Source organism: Ovis aries, chromosome X (genome assembly GCF_016772045.2).
Source record: "Ovis aries strain OAR_USU_Benz2616 breed Rambouillet chromosome X, ARS-UI_Ramb_v3.0, whole genome shotgun sequence".
Lineage (NCBI taxonomy): Eukaryota > Metazoa > Chordata > Mammalia > Artiodactyla > Bovidae > Ovis > Ovis aries.
This window is the reverse complement of record NC_056080.1, coordinates 9,365,545-9,389,996: the sequence shown is the minus strand read 5'-3', so window position 1 is coordinate 9,389,996 and position 24,452 is coordinate 9,365,545. Positions and strand designations below refer to the sequence as shown.

Genomic DNA, 24,452 nt, shown 5'->3' with positions numbered 1-24,452 from the left:
ATCTCTGCTCAATGAAAGACAATGTCAAGAGAATGAGAAAATAAGTCACAGACTGGGAGAAAATATTTGCAAAAGACACATCTGATAAAAGGTTGGTGTCTAAAATATACAAAGATCTCTTAAGATTCAGCAATAAGAAAACAACCTTGTTAAAAAGCAGCCAAAGACCATAACAGACACTCCACCAAAGCAGATCTATGGATGGCAAATGAGCACATGAAAAGATGCTCCATGTAATGTGTGATCAGGGATATGGAAATTAAAACAGCAATGAAATACTACTATACACTTACTATAGTGGTTCAAATCCACAACAGTAACAACAGCAGGTGCTGGTGAGCAACAAGAACTCTCGTACATTGCTGGTGAGAACGCAAAACAGTACAGCAACTTTGAAAGGTAGTTTGACAGTTTCTACCAAACTAAATACACTCTTCCCATATGATTCAATTATCCTTTTCAAGGTGCTGAAACTTATAGCCACGTGAAAATCTGCACATGGATGTTCATTCATAATCACCAAACCTTGGAAGCAATCAAAGTGTCTTTCAGATGGTGAATGGATAAATAAACTCTGTGACATCCAGACAATAGACAATTAGAGCCAAAAGGAAATGATCTATCAAGCTGTGAAAAGACATGAAGAAACTTGAATGCATAGTAGAAAAGCCCAATCAGAAATGACTATGTACTGCATGATTCCAACTAGATGACATTCTGGAAAAGGCAAAACCATGGAAACAATGAGAAAATCGGTGATTGCCAGAGGTAGGGGAAGAGAGAGATGGATGGATAGGTGGAGCACAGAGGATTTTTAGGGCAATGAAACGACTGTAGGTGATACTATAATTGTGAATACATGTCATTACACATCTGTGCGGACCAGTAGAACATACAACATCACACATGAACCCTAATGTAAACTATGGATTTAGCCTGACGGTGACACGTCAGTGTAGGTTTGTCAATTCTAGCAAATGTGCCCCTCTGGTGGGGATGTTGGGAACGGCGGAGGCTGTGCTTGAGTAGGGGCAGGAGTTGTATGGGAGTCTCTGAACCTTCTACTCGGGTTTGCTAGGAAACTGAAACTGCTCTGAGAAATAAAGTCTATTAAAAATGCATTCATTTGTTTTACCTCTCCAAACCCCAGTAATATTTTACTATAATTTACTTTTTAGACTTCAGTTTCTGTACATTTCATTGCTCAAAGGAAGCATTTGTTCCTTATGTCAAAGCAGAAGTATTTAGATAGGTCTGTGAAACACTTTTTATCATTTTAAACATAGTATATTGAAGAGAAAACATTTCTGGACGAAAAAAAAGCCTGAAACATGGCAACTAAAAAGTCAGCTCTGTGCCAGTAAGTGCAGATGGCTTGTTTTTATGTTATACCTGGCATTTTGTGTTGTTCTGCAAATTAAGTTGCCCATTTTACATGTTTTGACACTTAATAGTAAAAGCCAGAAAGTAAGATTTTTTTCATTTTTATTGGAAGTGATTTTAGCTACTTTAGAACAAGTGTCCTAAATATAAGTATTGCCTGCCAGTCTTGTTTCCTTGCTAATGGACACAAAATAGTTTTCAGTTTAGACTCAGAAGTGTACTTTCCCAAAAGCTTTCTTTCAATCAACAAATATGCAAAAGCACAAAATGTAAGTGCTATTTCTTCAAAATGCCATATCTATGTGCAATCTAGGCAGAGTGAAAAGGCCCAAATATAAAGAGTCAAATAGATTTCCGATGTTTAAATGTCAAGAAATTAGCGAAAATGTGATGGGTGGGGTGGTGTGATAGTTGCAGAAGAGGGAGGCAGCCTATGAAGCTAGAGTTTTCTGGGAGAATATCTGACATTTAGACATTCCCCATCCTCTCTTCCCTCCCTCCACAGTGAGACATCACAAGTTATTCCCTTCGTAGCTCCAGGGTCTAGGTCGTTTGGGGCCTCAAAATACACATAAAAGAAAACTACTCTATTGAGCAATCTATAGATTCATCTGCTCATACATACGTACATGTTGCAATGGGAGCTGTAAAAAGGTGATTCCTTTGCAGCTCTGTCATTTCCTGTGCTGCGTGTCTGGTGATTTCTTTTCAATGAGTCCAGAACAGGACCAACTAACTTTTTCTGTGGAGTTGTAAATATTAGTCATTGGCAGTCATACATCGCTAGTGCAACCACTCAACTCTGCCATTCTATCAGTCATGGCCCTAGATAAGGTGGAAATGAATGGACCTTGACTGGGCTCTAGTTTACAAAAGCTAGTGGGGGCTGGATGTAGCCAGGGCTGTAGTCCATCCACCTGTCCTCTAGGTTGATAGTTGCTACCTCAAGGTCAAGTCATGCCTGAATCGATGCTAGGAGTAATTTATTCTTGATATTGGATAATTTAGAAACTTCAGAATTGTATTTTGTAAGAAAAATAAATGAGAGAGGATTTGAGATCAGCCTAGAGTGCCCTCACACAGTCATTCGGATGTACTTTTGGAGTCATACCGCCCATACTTTGAGAGAAAAGTTTGGTACTCACAGGGAGGTATCATAGTGCGGTGGTTAGGACCCCAAACTCTGGTGTTAAGGCTCATGAATTTGAATCCCAGCTCAGTCACTTACAATCTATTTCCTGGGACAAGTTAATTGCTTAATGCTTGATTTCTTTCTCTGTGAAATGAATACATATTAATATACCTTACCTCATACAATTGTTTAATGATAAAAATAAGGAATACATAATTAGGGCTAGGAATAATGATGGCTATAGGTGGCACTAGTGGTAAGAACTCACCTGCCAATGCAGGAGACATAAGAGATGTGGGTTTGATCCCTGGGGTCAGGAAGATCCCCTGGAGGAGGAAATGGCAGCCTACCCCAGTATTCTTGCCCAGAGAATCCCATGGGCAGTGGTACCTGGTGGGCTATAGTCCACAGGGTTGCAAAGAATCAGACACAACTGAAGCGACTTAGCACACACACACACATATTTACATCCACAAGAAATGTTAGTTATTCCTCACCTATCTAAATTCCCTGAGGATGGTGCATAGCTCCCTGCTTATCTTCTCTGTGCTGTGAGTCACTGGCAGGCAATCCTTACCACTGATAGTTGTGTTGACTACAAACTCTGATGATGCTAAGGGATTGTAATTTTAGGTTTTCTAACATTAAAATTTTTTTTCTACCCATAGACAGATATTTAACAAGGAAGAAGGCAGGAAAACTCAGTGTAGAAAATCAATCAATAGTGTTTGTAATTGAAAATAATATTGGAACATGTTGTTAGACTACATTGAGAAAGCTCAACAAAGGGATAATGTGCCTGGAGATTGTACAGTATGCTTCTGATGTTGATATCACTGAACCCTGGAATTCCTTGTCCCATTAATATTAACCGGTGGCATGGAAGTCAAAGTGAAGACTCATTAGAATAAATAAGTTCAATATTTTTTGAAAATCACAGAATCATATTATTTTTCCTTGTAACCATTTTCCAAATTGTCTTCATATTGCCACATTAATTAATCACTGCTTGGAACATGCTTTTATGAATTCCATGACTTCCTCCCAAAAGTTTGTCCTGCTATTTGCTTTACTCACCACAAAATGGCAGGGCAGGGTGTCAAAATCTAGGGTAGGAGAGAGTGTGTGTAGCACATGTCTCATTCATCATGCATATTACACGCATTGCTCAATCCTCCCCACAGGACTGTTTTTTTAATTAAAGTATAGTGCGCTTCCCTGGTGGCTCAGATGGTAAAGAATCCACCTGCAGTGTGGGAGACCCGGGTTAGATCCCTGGGTTGGGAAGATCTTCTGGAGGAGAGCACAGCAACTCACTCCAGTATTCTTGCCTAGAGAATCCCATGGACAGAGGAGCCTGGTGGGCTACTCTTGGGTCACAAAGAGTCGGACACAACTGAGCAACACTTTCACTTTCACACAGTTGTTGTACAATATTATATAAGTTGCAGGTGTATACAATTTTAAAGTTATTCACAATTTTAAAGGTTATACTCCATTTACAGTTATTACCAAAAACTTGACTATATTCCTTTTGTTGTACAAAATATCCTTGCAGCTTATGTTATACCTAATAGTTTGCTTACTATTACTCCCCTACATCTGTCTGGCTCCTTCCCCATCCCCTCTCCCCACTGGTAACCACTAGTTTGTTCTCTAGGTCTCCCACAGGACTCTGTAACTGAGCCTTAGAGTGGTTAGATACAGACATGGCTAGCTGTGGGCTGAGCTGGGATTCAGAAGGACCACAGAACCCGCCCTGCAACCACTGTGCTGTCATCCACATCCCGTTTGAAGGAAACAGTGGCAAATAAGCAGATGAGACCTGTTTATCACACCTCAAAGACTAGGGCCACTTCACTGTGCTACCGTTAAAAATATTCCTCATCATGTCCATGTCAGTAATCATAGAAAGTGGCATCTGGATCAAGCCTGTGCAAGGGAAAAATTTTTTTTTAATGTATGGGTGTACAAATGTGGGGACTGAATTGTTACTTGGTAGCATTATCAGATTTTATTTCTGCCACCCCTGAGAGAGAAGGAAAGAGATCAGAATCTACCCTTGGTATCAGGGAAATCTGGCAGGGTCAGTAAATAAAGGACTAGACAGTGTACCTTTCACATGGCAGCGTGGCAGGATGTGAGAAGGGAGAAGTGGGGACAGCAGGAAGAGAGGCACCGGTGCATGGAGCACACTTAGTAGAATTTGGAGAAAAGTAACGACCTTAGAGAAAAAGTGCAAGGAATGTGCCACTGATGATTTCCTTAATCGCAGACCTTTGCAATGATTCTCATCCTGTACCACACATTGGAATCCCCTGGAGAATTTTGTAAGCCTGCCAGTACCTACACCCCAACCCTAAAGAGTCTCACTGATTTGACCTCTTCCTTTACTGTCCAATAAGATAGCCACTTGCCACAGTGACATTTATATCAATGAAGATGAAAGAAAATTAAAAGTTCAGTGACTGTCTGCTTAGTCACATCTCAAGAGCTCATTAGCGTGGGTGGCTAGTGGCCAGCATATCAGACAGCAGAAAAATTTCCATAATCACAGAAAAGTCTATTGGACCTCTCTGGTCTGGAGGGGGACGAGGGCATGAGTATTTTTGAAAACTGCACCAAGTAATTCTTTTCTTTTTTTAACTGAGGTATACGCTAAGTAATTCTAACGTGCAGCCAGGTTAGAGAACGGCTGGTCCTTGTAGTGAAAGTCACTCAATTGTGTCTGACTCTTTGTGACCCCATGGACTATACAGTTCATGGAATTCTCTAGGCCAGAATACTGGAGTGGGTAGCCATTTCCTTTTCCGGGGATCTTCCCAACCCAGGGTAGAACCCAGATCTCCCGCATTGCAGGCGGTCCTTGTAGAGTTTGTTCTAAAATTTGTCACCACCTGCATCTGAACTGATTTCGCTTTTGTAGCAAATATTCCAAGAATATTATTAAAACTAGACTTTTTTTCTGCAGTGTAGTAACAGATACATATACTTGAAAATGAGATGCGAACATCTCACTATGCCCCTGAAGGTGTTTCTCCCAGTATATTGGATCTGACTCTCTGGGGAATCCACATTTATTGGACAAACTGAAGGACTGTCATAAAGAAAGCATCTCTAAGCACTGCTTGCTTTATTGGTCCTGTGGGAAATAAAGCCCATGGGCCCAAACCCAAAGAATGGACTTGGAGACACGAGGTGCAGTGGGAAGCGAGGCTTTAATGATGGTCTTGCAAGATCGGGTGGCTGGTGGGCAGGCACACCCAGAGTGGTTACAATGGGTGTTTCATCAGGCACCCTAGCCCCTCCCCCAGTTCCTCACTGGCTGAGTACTATGGGGTTAACAATCTTCCCGATGTCACCTGGATTTATTGTTCTTCTTGCACTCTTCTTCCCATTCTTATGTTTTGAATTCACCAATAGAATGAGCCCGAGTGAAAACTCCTAGGCATTCCACTATCCCTTTGTCTGGATTTTCCCGCACGAGGATCCTAATGGCTATTACATCAGCAGGCTGTCACTCTAGGCTAGTTGTCCTTGAAAGTGGACCACTTTCAGTTTTTATTTCTTACACTGCCTTAGTCCCTTTCTGTCAGTTGATGCCATGCGCAGAGCCTCCCTTTACCACTCACACTGTAGACCTCAGTGTTTACTTCCTCTTGCTCTGCCTTCCTGTCTGTTGTGCACCAGTTTGCGTCATTCATCTTTCCTCAAACACCGCTTTCACTGTGTCACGCCTCTACCCCAAAACTTGGAGTGCGTGTTCCGACTTGTAAAGGATATGACCCAGGAGGCTTTCTAAAATGCCTGTTTCTCCTTCTTTCAGACACCAGCCCCCACTCTTGCTCCCGGAGGTAATCTCCACGTCAGCTTTCTGTTTGTTTCCTCCAGCTGCCCTGCCTCTGTGTGCACGTTTCTGTCCCTCTGTTTCGTAAAGGCTTTGGGAACTCAGCTGCCCTCCATTCATTTACCAGATTTCTCCCAGCTACAGAGGAGCCATCCGGTCCTTGTCGGGTGCTTTGTGCTGTATTCAATTCGTGCATGTGTCTTCCAAGAGACTCATTGAAGAAAATGCCCCTGGCGTGCTGTGATATAGCCTAAGGGTTAAACCCATTGCACTTGGAAACAGGCTGCCTGGGTGTGAATTCAAGCAAGTTACTTTCTTGTCTGCAAAAGGAGAACAATCCTAGTACCTGCCTCCTAGAGTATAGCAAATATTCTGTAAGCCCCAACTAAGTGTTGGGCTTCCCTTGTAGCTCAGTTGGTAAAGAATCTGCCTGCAACGCAGGAGACTTGGGTTCATTTCCTGGGTCAGAAAGATCCCCTGGAGAAGGAAATGGCAACCCACTAGGTGTTCTTGCCTGGAGAATCCCATGGAAAGAGGAACCTGACAGGCTACAGTCCATGGGGTTGCAAGAGTTGAACACGACTGAGCTACTAAACCACCACCACCACCAGGTGTTAGAGAGTCTTTGTTGTGGTTTTTATTGTTTCAGATCTGTGGCCTTTAGTAACTTTCCAGATATCTAGTACTTGGCTTTGATGGTAGGATCTGAAGGATCTGAAAGTTAGTCTGTCTGCAAGTGGGTGACAGTAGGAGCAAGAGGATACTAGAAATCAGACAAAGGTCAAGTGCTGGGAGTGAAGAGGACAGATATGTATTGTTAGGGAAGCAAATGATAGCCACGAGAGAATGCAGAATTGTCCTTCTGTGTTTTTACTTGTTGTTGTTTAGTCGCTCAGTTGTATCCCACTCATTCGCTACCCCATGGACTGCAGCCCACCAGGCTCCTCTGTCCATGGGATTTTCCAGGCAAGAATATTGGAGTGGATTGCCATTTCCTCCTCCAGGGGACCTTCCTGGCCCCGGGATAAAACCCATGCACTGCAGGTGGATTCTTTACCGCTGAGCCACCAGGGAAGCCCAATATAAAGGTAGAGTCTGATAATGCAACTAAAAGATACCACATCTTCACTGTACTCTGTACAGTATCAGAAGGATTGAAATGTCCTTAACAATTTTTCACATTTTTTATGTACCATCACAAAAAATATTAAGACCTCAAGTGCTAGTTCTATGTTACTGGTCAAAAGAGGGTAATTGGACCAGCAAAAGTTTTATTAGTAATAAATATGATCTAGATGAAATTTCGCTATGCCATATCATCATATCAAGTCATAATTCTAAAAGATAGAAGCATCACCGATTTCTAAATATTTGCTATATATTATTTAAAACTATTTATCCTCTTGTTCATAAAAGACTTTCTACATGTTCTGCAAAATGACTTATAAAGAATAGTTTTTATTTTATCATCCAATTGATCAGCTACTTTCTTTCCATGTGAAAATGTTGAAACTGAAGGAATGACCTGCCATGTGGATCAGTGGGGAAAAGTACATGAGAAGTTCCAGGGATAGGACTCCAGATTCAAACTGTTTAGAATTGTGATCTGTGTGCACAAAAGAAGTTTAAAAAGGTTCATGTTGATGCATGGCAAAACCAATAAAATATTGTAAAGTAATTAACCTCAAATTAAAATAAATAAATTTATATTAAATAAACAAACATATGCACATGTAAAAACTAAATAAATAAATAAAAATAAAAAGGTGAGGTTGATTGCCATATCACAAATGTTCCCACATCTCACCATAATGTTTGTTACTCACTCATATTGTTGGGCTTTCCTGGTGGCTGGAGACCTGGGTTCGATCCCTGAGTTGGAAAGATCCCCTGGAGAAGGGAAAAGGCTACCCACTCTAGTATTCTTGCCTGGAGAACAGTCCATGGGGTCACAGAAAGTTGGACACAACTGAGCGCCTTTCTCTTTCACTTTCATATTGTCCTAGTCTCTATGATTGGTAGGATGGCTGTGTCCCAAACAAGGATTCAAGGACCCAAGCTGTTTTTTCCTGTTGCTCCACTGTCTTCAACACAAGAATATATTGATTTGGTTATTCACTGCCTCAAAACAACCCCCACCCTCCTCGCCTCCCAGCTTCGGTGGCCTAAAACAACCACCGCTTTATTCGCTGATGGTCCTGCAATCTGATCTGGGCTCAGCTGAACACTTCTGCTGGCCTTGACAGAGGTCACTCATAAGACTTCACTCAACTGGGAGGTTGTCTGGAAGCTGGGTTGAGCTGAGACATTGGGACAGCTAAGCTCTTCTCACGCTCCATGTGGCCTCTCCAGGTGGTCTCTCCAGTAGAGTAGCCACAGTTATGACATGGTGGTTCAAGGGTCCCAAGAATGCAGAAGTGGAAATTGCCAGGACTTCTTAAGTCTTAGGTCCAGAATTATCTCATTGTCATTTCTGCCACGTTTGATTGGTTAAGGCAGATCACAGAGGTGGTCAGAACTGAAGAGCAGGGGATGCTTGGGCATGAATATTGAGAAGTGTGGTCCATGCTTGGGATGACCTCATGTAGCTTTGAGAGATGTTGTCTCCAGGTTTTTATGAGCCAAGGCTAGAAATGAAGCCTATCGCTTCCTCCTACAGTCCACTGCTTAGAGTTTAGTCATATGACCACTACTCTGTACAAAGGAGACTGGGATGGGTCATCTAGCTGAGAGCCCATGAAGAAGTCTTCATGCAGCCTGTGAGTCTTTTCCTCTGTTTCTATATCTCCATGACCACACCCATAAAATGCAATTGTGGGAGTGAATGAGTACCACATATGTAGTGCATATCACCTAATACATACTCAATATTTTCAATTATTATTATTATTTTCTGTTTTGCAATGAATATTTGATTTTATTCTGTTTAAATCAGCACACATGGGAATGGATGCCATGCAGAGGAATCTGAACTTTATCCATGAGCTAAAGAGGAGACATCAAAGGGTTTTAAGCAAAACAGTGGTATCATCAGAAATGTGTTCACTCCAAAAGTTTGAGAGTGGTTCTATAATATTTTTGCCCTGAAACTGCAAAATGTCCCTAGTGATATAAACAGTAATAATCCAGAATAAGAGTCAGGAGTAAATGCTTAATGGCTTAGATTTTGAGGCTGTAAATTGTTGCTTGGTATCCTTGGCTAATCAAGAGTTAAGTGGGTAAAAGATTACCGTGTTCCTGGCATTTTTTTCTGGGTGGCAAAACTCTTCCAGAGATTAGACCTTATGATTGCTTCCTGATACTTATTTCAAAAGCTGGTTGGGTGACTTTTTGGCTTCTTCTTGGTTCTACTTAAAGAGTATTTGAATCTTAAAGAAGATTCCTTATGTCACCCTTGGTTTTTCTGGCTTGAATGCATTTTCCCAAAAAATGCCAGAGATACTCAGCTTCTCCATTATTTCTGCATATCCTCTCAAGGCTTGACTTGTTTCCACTGTTAAAACAAACCAGGAATTTCACAAGACATTGTCTCTTGAGATTACTTGAGATTAGCCACTTGAAGAAGTGCTTACTTTCACATGAAACGTTCATGGACCTGACAGTGTGTATCTCCATCAAATGAACAGGCCACTCCAGGCTTAGGTAATTGTACTCATTAAATCCCTGTGTCTATTTCTTACTGAACACCATGACGTGGCTCTGACTACGGCTGCTTGTGAACTATGGCTTTGTCTTCCAGCCAATTTCATAGAAAAACTTCAATATAGTAGGGATCACAGCTGCATTACTTATGAGCTGTGAATTTGGTAGTAAGTTACTTAACCTCTTCAGCTTCTGTTTTTCATCTATTATATGAGGATAAAAATGTAAACTACTTTTTATAATTCTTTCATCAGTTAAGTGAGTCAGTGCCCATAAAATGTTTAGAACAATATCTGACACTTAATAAGGGCTCACTGAGGACTACAGGCTGTTTCCATCTATTCATAAACTGAAAGATCACTTGCCTAACAATGACAAATGAATTGCATATTTATCATTTCCATGCAAAGTAGTATATTAAATAACTTTGATTGGTGGGTCTAAATTCCATAAATGAGTATTCAGATTACATGAACCTTATTCACTATCTGCTGAAATGATGACTTTTCAACATCTGAGTTTTGAGGGCAGTGGAGGTGAGGGTATATGCTACAACAGGCAAATTTTTACTCTGAATTTCTCTTTAAGTGTAATTGTTCTAGTAAAGAAAAACATCTGATGTATTTTATTGTTTTTAAATTCTTTTCTCTCACTAAATAAATATCAGGAGCAACAGAAGCTGTGTGTGGCTTATTTCAAGTGATGATTAACCTCACAGAATCCTAGTAAAAAATGTACCGAGTCCCTAAATTTTGAGTCAGTAAGCTCTTCCATGAAATCATTGCTCAGTTTGTCAGTTATAATCACAGTGATTCTTTTGTTGGAACTCACTTGCGACCACAGGAGAACTATAACTTCATATTGACTGGAAAACAAAGATGCCTTTTTGAGTTATTTTTGGTTCCGTACCATGTGGAATACATGGAGATCAAGGTAATTAGTGATCACGGTATGTTTTTATTGTTTCCTTCTCTCTCTGTTCTTCAAGGCTGTCTCCCCGCTGCCCCCACCCCCAACCTGCACCCTCTTAAACGGGGCCACAGTGGTTCCCCCGACTCTGACCTCCACACCCCCTGTGCAGGAAATGAACAACTTCTCAAGGACTATTGTTTTACAAAGAGCGTAAAATTCAGAGCATGTGTTGTGCTTCAGTATAAGGGAGAATGAAACCTTTTTGTTTTTTTAATGTTTCTTTTTTAACTAGTGTTAGAAAAATGAAGAAGTCAGTGTTTTTAAAATGGAATGTAAGAATTGAGACTTTATCCTAAACAAAGAAAGCACCCTATGTGCTTTATCACGCTCTCAGAGGTTTTACCCGAGGCTTCCGTCATTCTTTGGTTGATTCCTAATAAGGACAGTTTGCACAGTTACAATCCAATTACCATTTGTAGATCCCTGTGGAAAAGGGGATTTTTTTTTAGAGGAATCCTTTTCTAACTCCAGAATATCTCTTCAAAATAGTCTTATCAAAATAAAAATCAGGAAATCCAGTTTCAATTTCTCTGCATTCTTTTTGTTCCTCCCCCTTAACACTGCTTTCACACACACACACACACACACACACACAGTCACTCGCACACTCACTCACTCACTCACTCAGTGACACAGCCTGTCTCCATTCTGAAGGGACAGGAACTTCTCAATGGTCCGATGAAAAGATAGCATTTTTTTTTTTTTTGGTCCCGAGACGTATGGTAGCGGAGGTCTCTGGCAACAAAAGGTATCGTGGGAGTCACAGCTATGCCAGCTGGGCCACTTCTCAGACACTCGCTGCAATCTGCCATTTCAGGATGTATTTTTCATCAAAAAAATAATTTTTTTTAAACAGACTCAAGTTCCTACTCCAAGCTTAGCTCAGTGAAATTAGAGAGGACAGCAAAGACACAGCTGAATGTAATTCATGGGTAAGCAATATAAATATCTATACTTCCTCTTTTCCAGATTATTGTGATATAGTGTTGTGATTCTTCCACATTTGTCTTGTGATTTGGGAAGAAAAGTGGATTGATTAGTGTCTGAGATGTGTGACAGCTAAGTCTGTCTGTGCCAATGGAGATTTATGGGAACATTATTTTTAGATTGATTGATGATATTGGAGCAGCTTGAAATGAGCAAATCGGACCAGAAAGGAGCGTGCCGTGATGAAGTGGATCTGGGCTGATTTCTACAAAGATTCAGCACAGGCTGTTTTCAGGTCTGAAAGGGTAAAGTAGCTTATGTCCCCCTCTAGACTTCTTAAACTCAGGGCAAGGTTTTAGTTGCCGTGGCTATGATAAATACGGGCTTTGCAGAACAGCTCAGACATTAGATAAGCCTAATCATAAATCGAATGTGTTCTGCTTTATAAAAGAGTAAAACCTTAAGCTTTTGGATTTTTACATAATTTCTGGTTTATACTATTATAAGGGTATGTCTCAGAATGAAAAGATTCGGTGGTGGAAAAGGCAGAATGTGACTCTTACAATGCAGATCCCACTGCTACTGTAGGGGTCACCTAACTTCTTTGGATTTTTCTTTGCTCCTTTGCAAAGGTAGGGATTGGACTGATTCATCAGGAGAAGTGGTGAAATACATATGGTTGTGAGTGACTAGATTCTGGAATCTCCATCCTGGCTTCAAATTCCAATTCTGCCATTTACTAGGTGCGTGATCTTGACACATTAAAATAATCTCATCTGAAATATGGGAATAATAATGGTAACAAAGTTCTTAGAGTTGTTGTAAGAATTACATGAGTTAATATAAATAAAGGACTTAGAACAGTAGCTAGCAGAGAGTGGACAATGCTAGCCATATCTCCCAGGTCCAATCCATCTCTGGAAGTCTGTCATTCTAAATTCAGTGAACTAAATTTAATTATAGAAAGACAAGCAAAACCATCAGCTGCTGGAGCTGTCATTGAGAAGTTTCTAATTCTTGAAAGGGTCTCCATTTTTCCACACTCTTGGGATCTGTGCGGGCTCTTTTATCTCTTCCCCATCCAAGATTCAAGTGAATCTTAAAACTCAGAATTAAATCGGTGGCTGGTAGACAAGTCCACAATTCAACTCAGGATACTCAGAGATGAAACTGGCCTTTTGTTCTGACGTTTTCGCCTTTGGGAACTTCGAATATGTGGTTGTGTCTCTTCCCTGCCAAAGGTTCTTTCCACTGAAACAAAATGTATGAGTGAAACAAGATGTGACGAGTGACGTTTGGGAGTTTTTTGTTTGTTTGTTTGTTGTTTTTTGAGTGGTGGTAGCACAGCACTGGGTTTCACAGTGTTCATTTCAATTTTGGTTTATCAGTAATCCAGACAAATAGGCCATTTGCAGAGAACCACTTTTATTTCACTCCAGCTTTTACATGCTTTACAATGTCCCCAAGTCTTACTATGTCATGTGATATCTTTATAGGTTCTTTGGGATGTTGCCCAGAGAAACAAAATCTTAGGAGAGGAGAATGATGATCCCAAAGAGAAACCCTAATCATAGGTGTGCCTTTACTTTTAGTTTAGTCCAGGGGCCAGCAAACTTTCTCTATAAAGAGTCATATATTAAATATTTCCACCTTTACAGGCCAGACAGACTCTGTTAGAACCACTCAACTCCGCCATTGTAGTGTGAAAGCAGTTGTAGACAGTTCCGAAAGGAATGACTGTGGCTATGTGCCAATAAAACTTTATTTGCAAAAACAATCAGTAGATGGGATTTGGTTCACAGGCAGTAATTTTCCAGGCCCTGGCTTGTCATCATCCCCATTTCATAGATTAGGAAAACAAAGCATGGGGAGAGAAAATAAGCTTGTGAAAAGCCACATGGCTGGAAAGTGGCAGAACTGGGACTCAAGCCCAGGCAACCAAGCTTGCCAACCTTTGCTTTTAGCCACTGCCCCAAGCTGCCCCTGTGTCAATTCATACTTGTCTGGGATGCTCATCTCCTGAAATCTGCCTGGCTCATTACCTCACCTCCATAAGAGTTAGTTCAAATTATCACCTTCTTAGTAAGGTTGCCCTGGAAACCTTCCCAACACTCCTGATGCCCCTCACTTTCCTCTACCTTCTCTTTTTCTTTGGGGCTTATCACCTTATCACTTGCTGTGTAATAGACTCATTGATTATGTTTATTTCTCATCAGTTTCCTCCACTGGCCTAGACACTCCATGACAGGAGAGCTCTTTGTTTTGTTCCCCAATGAATCCACAGTATCTAGAATGGTGCCTGGCTTTTCTTTTCTTTCTTTTTTTTTTTTTCCGGTGCCTGGCTTTTCAAAGGTACTCATTAATATTTGTTGAATGAGTGAAGTCCATTTTTCCATCATGTTACTCTAACATATTTTGGCACCTCTTGTACTAGCAATCAATAGCTAATATACTAAGGGAAAAAGTAAAAATGCACTGTTATACCAACCAAATTTTCAGAATTTTCTAAAGTGTCTGCTTTTGAAAAAAAAAGCAGAATAGATAAATAATACAAAAAATTAAGCGAGATATAGAAGTATTAAATATTCCTAAAGATCTGTTGAGAAGGAGTGCTTGAAGAATCAAGAGAAGAAGAATTAGCAAAAGTTATTTTGTTGAGTTCATAAAGGAATAACCCCTTTGATGAGCCCAAACAGGAGTGTGACAGCTATGCAAATACCCTCAACTTTGCCCGGAAACTCATAGGGAAGGGATTTCCTTGCCATTGGAGATGTGTTTATTTTGGAGTTCTAAAGAACTAGGCAGCCCTTTTCAGAAATGTTGGTTGTGAGCCTGGTGTTTAAACTTATGCCATGCTTCAGCAAGTATTAATTATTAGTAAATGACAGGTGGCCACAGTAGAAGACAAAAGATATTCAGCCCCTGGCATGGTTTATCTAAATGGCATGCCAGTTTTCCCACCCTTAACTTACTGATCTGGTCTTTTCTTCTGCTTCTCACCTATGTGGAATCACAATCCCGCTGTGCATGCGTGCATGCTAAGTCGCTTCAGTCGTGTCTGACTCTATGCAACACTATGGCTTGTAGCCCACCAGGCTCCTCTGTCCATGGGATTCTTCAGGCAAGAATATGGAGTTGGTTGCCATGTGCTCCTCCATCTTACTCATAGTGGAACCGTTTATTCATGAATTCAACACACATTTCTTAAGAGTTTTTGATATCACTAAAACTGCTAAGTTTTTGAAAGGGAGGCCAATTTAGAGGAATGATGGTTAAAATTAATTGTAACTTTGTGTGTGTGTAAGCATGCTTAGTCACTCAGTCCAATCTGACTCTTTGCGACCCCATGGACTGTACCCCTTCAGGCTTCTCTGTCCATGGAATTCTTCAGGCAAGGATAGTCAAGTGGGTTGCCATTCCCTTCTCCAGGGGACCTTCTTAACCCAGCAACTGAACTCCAGTCTCCTGCATGGCAGGCAGATTCTTTACCATGTAAAGTCCAATTATAACTTTAATTACCATGTATTCAGGGCTTGCTGGGAACTCATACACACTCAGCAAGCAATTCACTTGCATTGTCTCATACCATCACTACAAACCTGGGAGTAAGTATTATTCTTTGCTCCATCTTATTTATGAGAAAACTGAGGCTTAGAGATGTTCTGAATCATGCCAAAGAGCTCATAACCATATGAATCCAATTCTTTACTGCCATCCCAGTGGGTCCCAATCTTTATTGTGCAAAGATGAGAATCTTCTGAGGATTCTGGTTTATGGCGAAGGTACTTGGGCCCTGTTCCTTGTGACCCTAATTCCCAGAATCTGCCTTAGAGCCCCAAAACCTACATGTTGACAAGAATCATCTGCCCAGGTAATTCTACTGCCCCAGGTCTACAGGCCATATTTTGAGCAGCCTTGAATCACTTCTTGTTGGCTCACTGGGCTTTGGGAAGTTTACAGTTGGATGAGGTTAAAGAGATGCTGCAATTAGAGACGAGTCTCAAGGACATAAGAAAACAATGTGGTATAGACCAAAACCAAAATCATTTCAGTCAATTTTATTTCATGGGAAAATCAAGTCTGTTTGTAAAGATGCGATTTAGCTCAGAAGAATGACCTTTCTGAATAAATCACAGATATTAGATGGTTGGTTTTTCAGTTTGCCTTTTGCTTCTTTTTTCTCAATGTGGAGACATATACTTCTGGTGGGAAGGAAATCTCTTTAGTTAATGCTTTCGGTGATTTGTTCTCCAGCTAATGAAGATTTGAGGCTTTTTTTGTTTGTCTCTTTTAAATTGGCTTGTGGCGTTTGTCCTTCTTAATGCTAATTCTAAATAACTTCTAGGATTCTGTTTATTTATATAACATACAGAAAACTACATGTATAATGTACATAATCATGGATAGCATGCATAAGGGTATATATAAGGGTGCATACCTTTGATGATAAACAAAACTGATACTTGAGTGTTAATATCTTCTGACACCATCATTTTAAGGAGATGGTGTGTGATTTGGACCTAAGAGCAGACCTAACTCATGCTAGGCCAGGTTTTCTCCATCTCTGTATTGTGAACATTTGGAGCCAGGTAGTTCTTCATTGTGGGCACAGGGGGCTATCCTGTGTATGGTAGGATGCTGAGCCAATCCCTGATGTCTACTCACTAGTTGCCAGTAGGAAACCCACCTGAGAGTCATGATATCCAAAAATGTTTCCAGAAATTGCCAAATGTCCCCTGAGGGGGCAAAATCACCCCCAAGAACCACTGTGCTATATCCTTTTGTTACCCTTTATTAGTGCTGCCCCATGGTATCCCAGAATGAAAGGATATTTTTTAAAATATCAAGGTCTTTTGTCTATCCAGAAACATTGGGTCACTTTCAATCTCACATTTATGAAATGAAAGCAAATTAGAAATCATCCACTTTCAATCTAAAAGAAAAAATCCTGTGACAACCTCTCAAAAACTGGATCTGAAGAGCCTTAAAATGAGTCATCCACTTATGAGATAAACAGTCACCAAAGAAAAATGCTGGCCTGGAGTGTGTATTTCAGAATTGAGGAACAGCCAGAAACATTCTAGGCTGTGCTGGTGGGCTTTGGCACGCTTCTGGATGCTTGTTTATTGCTTCGTGGCCCATGTAGTGAGTGTCACAGGGCAACACTGACCTTTGTGTTTGTGTCTTCTTGCTCATAAGAGATTTGATGTGTGAGTGTGAGTGTCATAGGTTCATTATTCCTCAGGTCTCATATTCTTACACTTATTTTCTGCCCCCATATACTGGCATTTGGGGGCTCATCTACAAGCTTTGTTTCAAAAGACTGTTTCTTAGCAATTTATTCAAATCCAGAAGATATTCTCCCTCATAGGCACAGTATTACATGAGTTGGTGAGTTTCCAATTTCCTATTGGACTCATGATGTACCTTATCCATGTAGTTCTTAGACTGACAGATATTTATTATTTGTGAATTATTTTTTCTTCAGTGGTAATTAATTCCTAGGTACTATCTTGGGTACTGGGAACACCAGGGTCAGTAAAGCAGATGAGGCTCTTGCTCTCATGAATCTAGCTGATACATGTAGCTCATGATGCAGGGTGCTAGGGACTGGGTCTTGGCCATGTGAGAGTAGATGCCAAATAAATGTGCATAGGGGCTAAGTGACCCCAATCTCTTTATATCAGGGGTTGACAAACTACAGTCAGTGGGCCAAATTGTTTTTGTATGATCTCCATGCCTAGAAAGCTTTTTGCATTTTTAAATGGTTGAAAAAAGTCAGAAGAATAATATTTTGTGACTTGAAAATTATGATATTAGAATTTTAGTGCCTATGACTAAAAGACGCTTACTCCTTGGAGGGAAAGTTATGACCAACCTAGATAGCATATTAAAAAGCACAGACATTACTTTGCCAACAAAGGTCCTTTTAGTCAAGGCTATGGTTTTTCCAGCAGTCACATAAGGATGTGAGAGTTGGACTGTAAAGAAAGCTGAGCACTGAAGAATTGATGCTTTTGAACTGTGGTGTTGGAGAAGACTCTTGAGAGTCCCTTGGACTGCAAGGAGATCCAACCAGTCCATCCTAAAGGAGATCAGTTCTGGGTGTTCATTGGAAGTACTGATGTTGAAGATGAAACTCAGCCACTTGATATTTGGTGGCTCAACTTTGGCCACCTGATGCAAAGAGCTGACTCATTTGAAAAGACCCTGATGCTGGGAGAGATTGAGGGCAGGAGGAGAAGGGGATGACAGAGGATGAGATGGTTGGATGGCATCACCAACTCAATGGGCATGAGTTTGGATAAAATCCAGGAGTTGCTGATGGACAGGGAGGCCTGGCGTGCTATAGTCCATGGGATCTCAAAGAGTCGGGCATGACTGAGCGACTGAACTGAACTGAACTGATGACTAAAATTTTATTGGAACTTTTGTTTACATGTGGTTTATGGCTGCCTTTGTGCTGCATTGGCAGATCTGAGTAGTTGTGACAAAGACTATATGAACCACAAGCCTGAAATATTTACTATGTGTAACTTTCTAAAATTCTAATTAGTGGGGAAAGTGCTTTCAGGATTCTAGTCTTGGAAACTTTCCAGCTTAAATCATTGGCGGGATACCTATAGTGTGAAGCAGCACTTTAGTACCAGGAGATAAAAATCTGACAGGTCGAGATCTACCTTCTACAGTGTTTGGGAGCTTATCGTCATCTGAACTCAGTCCCCTTGACCTCACCAACATTCTCTTCTAATGTTCCCTCCTATTCCTTCTCTGTTAGTTTCCTATTTATCACTGATGTGGCAAATTATCATAAATCAAAAGCATCAGAAATCTAATGTCATACAGTTTTGGATGTCAGTCTCACTCCACTGAGACCAAAGGCTGCATTTCTTTTGGGGGCTCTGGGGGAGAATCTGTGCCTTGCCTTTTCCAGCTTTTAGTAGTTGCCTGCATTTCTTGGGTTATGGCTCTTTCCTCCATCTTTAAAGCTGTCAGCCTAGTATCTTCAAATCAATCTCTCTCTCTCTCTCTCTCTCTCTCTCTCTCACACACACACACACACACACACACACACACACACACACACACACACATACACAGCCACCTCTGCCTCCCTCTGGTAAGGACTCTTTGATGACGTTGCATTCATCTGGATAATCCATAATAACCTCACTATCTCAGGATCCCTTAACTTAATCACAGCTACACAGCCCCTTTTGCCAGGTAAGGTAACATAGTCACAGGAATTAAGAGGTGGCCATCTTTGGGGGCAGAGGCTGTTATTCTGACTGCCACACCTTCTGTCTAGTAACTCCACACTATACTTCTCTCTGCCTCCACAGAACTTGACTCCAGGCTGAAGAGCATCTCTCAAGCTTCATATCCACCAGTCAGGATATTGTAGTGGCTAAGTAGGTTTTCATCTCTGAGTGTCAGGTTCAAGTCATTTGTTGTTGTGGTTGTTGAATGAATGAGGAATGAATGAGGTTATGGCATCACTGCATTTGTTCAATAAAAGAAAGCAGAACATGCTTACTGCTGGGTGCCTTAAAGCTCACGTTTTGTTCAGAAAATCACATCTTGTGGTAAATTTGCATCTTTCTTTGGTGGTAGTTAATGTCTTGAATTATCTAGGAAGAAAAGACTTACTAGAACCCAACCCAAATCTGGTCAACATTTGAGCACAGTGGTTCTCAATCCTGATTGTGTGGGCCAATCAGAAAACCATATATATAGGTGCTCAGCTGCAGAGCAGATACCTGCCCCAAAACTTCTGTTTGGTCATTAGTCTAGTCTCTGTCTTTGCTCATATTTGACAGTTTTCATAATATAAAGACAAATATATTTTACACACATAAACACTGTGATCCTGGGAATTCTAGGAAGAAGCAACCAGGAGATGTGGACAGCTCATGGACTGCCCCCCGCCCCCAACACACACACACTGGTCTTTGTGGTTCCCATGGGCGCCGCATCTGGGGACTCTGTCCTAAGCTGTAGCAACCTGAATGAAGAAATGAGGAGGCAGGAAAAAAAAAAAAAGGTGATTTCAGACTTCAGGGTAAATGCTTCATTGAGAATACTCTGATTTGAACTTTAGGATAACCTGCATAAACCTTGGATGAATGTTTTGAGAAAAAACTCTTTAATTTTAAAAGATGATGTGGATTGAGACAAAGAAGGTGGATGCATTCGACCAAGTATCCTAAGTCCCCTACATATGAAAGAGTTCTGTTCCAAGATTGAGATCATAAGTCCAATTTATTCATTAAGTCCAACAAAGTTAGCCTAGGTGCCCAACTAACACAATTGGCTATATAGTACTGTACTGTAATAAGTTTATAAGACTTTTCACACAAATAATACGTAAAAACCAAACACAAAAAATAGCAAGCTTTTATGTTTGCCTCTGGACATCCTGGGCTTGAAATAAAGATATTATACTACTGTACTCTATACAGTTGTTGCTATTTAGTCGCTCAGTCGAGTCTGACTCTGCGACGCCATGGACCATATCCCACCAGGCTCCTCTGTCCATGGGATTCTCCAGGCAAGAATATTGAAGTGGGTTGTCATTTCCTTGCCCAGGGGATCTTCCTGACCCCAGGGTCACTAAATTATCACACCTTAAAAAGCAATCCAACTGTAATTCTAAGACATGTTTGCAGCTTTCCCAGCCATTGTGTTGTGACATTTCCTTGACTCTATGTGTGCTTGGCTCTGAAATTAGACGTCTTTATTCTCAAAATGTCTCTACTGCATTAAGGATAAAAATAAAAATGAAGAACACTGTTCTAAGTCATTTAGACAGTCACACACCTCCTGACTTTATCTCAAGATACTATGAAAGTAGTTCATAGTATCACAGGGTTAGCCTGTGAGTTGTGTTCATTTTATAATTTCCGCAAAATGAACCTCGTGTTTCCAACTTAAAAAAAAAAGTTAAAATTACATGCACTTAATTTGAAACGAAGTCATTAAAAATTCACAATGGTGGAAATATAAACTGGGAACACTGAAAAAATTGGGACCTAGGGGAAGATGGAGATTATTTGATGTCTTATGACTGCAAAAGACAATGAGATGGTGGAGAGGATGAAGGGTGATGAACTGAAGTAGCCCATACAGACTTTTCCATGTCTGAATGAACTCTTCAGGCTTCAATTATTCAAGTTTCTGGTACATTATGTCTGTGATTATGAAACAACTTGGTCCATTACCCATAATCAAAAATGTAACTGAATGATATTTTTAAGATGCCACACATTTGATAATACATAGCTTTTGAGATGTCTTCGTAGTCCCTCTTCATTTATTATTTGATAACTTTCTCTCCTAGGAACATTGTTTTTTCAGCCACGTCCTAAGGATGGGGTTAAGAACCAATTGACTCTGGGGACAGTTTTGTCTCCTTTGAGAAATGACTTTTCCAAAGCCTGATCAATGCAGCTGCCGTGCTTTCAAGAAAGCGTCCCATTCTTTTCTCTTTCTGGGTTTGTCTGTAGCCTTCTCTGGAACCATCAGCTGCTGCAAGAACTAAAGTCGCAGGAGACAGCAACTCCATACATTCAAGTCTTTACAAATAGACCAAGCCTTTTCTCCCTTTTGGCTAATAATTCCAAATTTTCCAAAGAAGTTACAAATTCTACGAAGTTGAGAGTCATGGGCTATGATGTATAATGGACTCAGAGGAATTTAAAACACCACACTTCATTTTTTATTATGCTAGGTGTAGTCATTTGTGAACAGTTTCCAAAACTATGTATTACTTGATTGCGAAGGAACCATTGTAGTTGAGAGAAGAAGATGAAGGCTCAAGAAAGATGTAACCTAGCCAGATTCTATTTTGCCAGATTTGGGAATGTGTTTTATTTATGTTTTTAGAGATAAAATATCACTTTCAAAATCTGAACATATTTCTTCTCCACATGCCCCCCCCCCACACACACAGACACACACCAGACCTAATTCCCTTCTGCTCGTTCTCATCTTAGTGATTTAGTGTATCAGCCTCCCAGTTGTCCAAACCAGAAATGTTTAAGTCATCCTAGATTACCCCTTCCCAGCCCCCCACTAGATACAGTTTGCCCCCAAGCATCTTTGTGGTTCTAAGTATCTCCCCATCTATTCCAATTTCAATCAGCATCCTACCTAGTCCAGTGTCTCTTCTGATCTCTGCATCTTTGGCTTGCTTTCTTCCTCAATTCCTTTACAACTGTGTTTCTAGTCCTCTTTCCCTTATGCAAATTTGATCATGTTCCTCTCTTAACCAAGGTTCCTTAATGACTAGCCGTCACTGGCTGAGTAAAATCCTACAGAGATAGCCCTCCAGGATCTGGCCCTGATTTCTATGTGGCTTTACCTCCTGCTGTTTCCTTTCTTCTAGCCTTGTAATTTCTCCTAAACAAGCCTGTTCCCTCAAATTCATTTGCCTTGGCACCCACTGAATTTTTTTTCCAATGTTGCAGTTCTACTGAGCAAACCCTTACTCCTCTTATTCAATTTCAAGCCTCCAGTGAAACACTGACTTCTTATAAAGCCTTCCTTCATCCCCAGATTGATATCAAAGTCTTTTATTCTAGGCATCCCATTGCATTTGGCTCTTACTTCTAATATCACAATCTCTATATTTCATGGATTGAGTGTGTTCTTCATAACAAAATTCAACTCCTTAAAGACAAGGACTGTTGTCATTTTGATAATCTCAAGCCTAGTACTATTTTTAGCATGTAATAGGTGTTCATTACATTTTGTTCAAATTAATTATACAGGAGGACATTTGTTGTTGTTTACTCGCTCAGTCGTGTTCGACTCTTTGCGACCCCATGAACCTCATGAACTATAGCCTGCTAGGTTCCTCTGTCCATGAAATTTTCCAGTCAAGAATCTTAGAGTGGGTTGCCAGTTCCTTCTTCAGGAGATCTTCCCAACCCAGGGATTGAACCTATGTTTCCTGCTTTATACGCAGATTCTTTACAACTGAGCCACCAGGGAAGCCCTGGAGGACATAGTAAATTAAAGAAATAAAATGTATCTTGTAGGAATTGGTTTATTTTACTTGAGCCATAAACTATTATACATAGGTTGGCAAATTGTAGCCCACTGTCCAAATCCAGCCTTCCACCTTCTTTTGTAAATGAAGTTTGATTGGCACACAGCCATACCCATTCACTTATCAACTATGGCTGCTTTCATGCCACAAAGGCAGATCTGAGCAGTTTTGACAAAGACCACATGGACCACAAAGCCTGAAATATTTACTTTCTGGCCTTTTACAGAAAACAGATAGCCAACCCCTGCTACAGATAACAAAGCCATTGGAGGGCATATTTTTAAAATGCTTTTAAAGAATAGGTATGTAATTCCATTTTGACACTTCAGGTAGCAGTAGGCTCCATTTGATACCTAAACTTCATATTTAGAAATCACCAGGGACTTCCCTGGCAGCCCGGTGGTAAAGACTCCACGGTTCCAATGCAGGGGACCTGAGTTCAATCCTTGGACAGGGAACTAAGATCCCACATGCCTTGTGGTAAAGCAAAAAAAAAAAAAAAAAAATCACCAGCTCATCTGGATCTTCCCATCTGGGATGCACTTGTGTGTGCATGTTTAGTGAAACATAGCCTTCCCTGTGAGGTCTTTCCCAGCGCCCTGCACCCCTCCCCCCAATCTAACACTAAATCTCTGTCTTCTGCTAACACTTCCAGGCCCTTCCCTGCTTTTTCCCCCATCCTTAGCTGTTATTATTCAACACACTATATTCTTTACTTACCCTGGTTTATTTTCTACTCCTGCCAAAGTGGTGCAGTGGTAAAGAATCCACTAGCCAAGGAAGAGACACGGGTTTGATCCCTGGGTAGAGAAGATCTCCTGGAGGAGGAAATGGCAACCCATTCCAGTATTCTTGCCTGGAAAATCTCATGGACAGAGGAGCCTGGCAGGCTACAGTCCATGGGGTCACAAAGAGTCGGACACAACTGAGCAACTGAGCATGCACACCAGAGTATATCTCCATTTGCTAAAACAATGAATAAATAAATTAGTGAAATCCTAGATAAAGAGGGGGAAAAAATCCAAGCATTAGCATACTTCCATTTACTCTTTCGAATGAATCATCTAGGCAGGAATTTGCTACCAGTATGGAAGAAAGGTGTCTTAATGGTCTCTGGGGCCAGTCTTTCTGTCTCTCTTCTTTCAGGTGAATAATTAATAAGGATGATGAAGTCTTTGGGGATTCCTTAATATTTCCCGCATCCACAGCAAATCCCTGGGAGTGTCTGTGGGGCCCAACACTGTTCCTCCTCCCAGAACTTTTCTTGATTATTGAGGAAACAGTAGCTACCTCATCAAAGCTGTTGTGCCCTGGCTGATATCTGTGATTCCTAGGAATTCCTTCTCTGTGAGGGGACATTAGGTTTCAGAGGACTGTGAAGTATTGTTTCTTATGTCATGACTTTCTCACTGTCTGCCTTAAGAGTAGAGATATTCACTCTCAGTGGAATCAGCGATGTATATGTGTGCACACAAACAAACCCAGGATTGTGGGAA

At 40.8% G+C, this 24,452-nt stretch overlaps 1 protein-coding gene across 6 annotated transcripts in view; it reads left to right on the top strand.

Moving 5' to 3' along the window:
• ARHGAP6 (Rho GTPase activating protein 6) overlaps window positions 1-24,452 on the top strand; it is a 542,302-nt gene that overhangs the window by 426,894 nt on the left and 90,956 nt on the right. The window contains exon 1 of one of the 6 annotated variants that reach the window (XM_027963557.2): window positions 11,603-11,908. The exons of the other annotated variants lie outside the window; for them this stretch is intronic. The gene's annotated coding sequence lies outside the window, so the exon portion shown is untranslated. Of the gene's footprint in view, window positions 1-11,602; window positions 11,909-24,452 lie in introns of those variants that run through there. 6 annotated transcript variants of the gene reach the window in all.